This window comes from Triticum aestivum, chromosome 6D, assembly GCF_018294505.1.
Source record: "Triticum aestivum cultivar Chinese Spring chromosome 6D, IWGSC CS RefSeq v2.1, whole genome shotgun sequence".
Taxonomy (NCBI): domain Eukaryota; kingdom Viridiplantae; phylum Streptophyta; class Magnoliopsida; order Poales; family Poaceae; genus Triticum; species Triticum aestivum.
Window position 1 is genome coordinate 162,382,407 of NC_057811.1, and position 1,345 is coordinate 162,383,751.

A 1,345-nucleotide genomic window follows, 5' to 3' on the forward strand; every position below is an offset into this window, starting at 1 on the left:
AAGAATCATTCATGATGAAACATGCATAATTGAAAGGAGCACGATAGCTACTACATAGTAGTCGGCATAACTTACAAAAGGGGTCATGCATAGAGTTCAGTACATAGAGTTCAGTACATGGACTAAAACATCATAGGCGGCACACAGGCTCGCGGTGACTGCAACTAATACTACAATCAAGCCTACATCAGTCCCAAGAGGTGCTGTGGAGGTAATCGTAGCCCGACAGCTGGTAGTGAGGTAACGGATAGTCCTCCACGTCAGCAGACTGGGGCCCGCGGATACTCAGGTGTAGAGTCCGACGCTCAGGTGGCAGAAGAGAACCAAGTGCGGGAGAGTAGCCTCCCACCTCTGGCCAACCGACACCGTGGGGCATCACGGTCCTGGCTGGGTAGATCGCAGCACGCGGTACCTGTCCAGATCGGACAAAGGGGTGCAGCAGCGTCAGAGCACGGTAAAGGTGCTGACGGGTGGTGTACATCTCATGACGAAGAGCTCGGTTAGCTCGATCCAGCCCATCAGCATGCAGAATCAGGTGCTGATGGTAGAAGGGCTCCCGGGTGACAGTGGAGTAGGCAGCAGTATAGTATCCCTCCGCACCAACATCAGAGGCGATAGCAATGTGCCTGAAAGGGGAGATGTCCAAGTCCTGATACTCTCCACGAAGACGTGTCAGAGCAGCATAGGCAGCATCGTGGACAGCCATATCGATGGTCACACCAACACCATGTGCGGTGCTCCCCGGCTTGCGTTCGTGGACGGGGACGAGGAAGCCGACGACGGCGGAGCTGCTGGACAGGTTGGCGAGGCGAGGCGAGGTTGGTTGCCGCGGTTGCGACGGCGGACGGCGACGGAGGCGCTCGGGATGATGGGGGGAGCACGGAGCGGCGCGAAGGAGAGGGGATGAGGGAGGCGCAGGGGCCGAGAGTGAGCGGGGTGAGTGGGAGAGAGACCCGAGGAGGCGCGGGGGCTGGCGCCCTTATCCCCTCCGGCGTCGGTGCCGGCAAGGTGGTCGGGCGGCAGCGCGCCCCTGTTCCGACCCGGTCGGGGGAACAGGAAGGGGATGCGGGGGTGAGTTGGGCTGGGCCGGGGTCGGGGCTCGGGTGGCGGCCCAGTTTGGGCCGGGGTTCGGTCCAGACGGGCCACGGGTCCAGTGGGGGGGGGGAAGGGCTTTTCCTTTTTCTTTTTTCTTTTTTCTTTCTGTGATCTGTTTTCTGTTTTCCTTTTATTTGTTTATTTTCTTTTCTGTTTTATTTCTTTTAAAAGTAATTAGGTATTTTATAAAAATGTGTTTCCTCCACCATAATTACCAGTGTATTATTTAGCACCCACTGAACATTTTTGT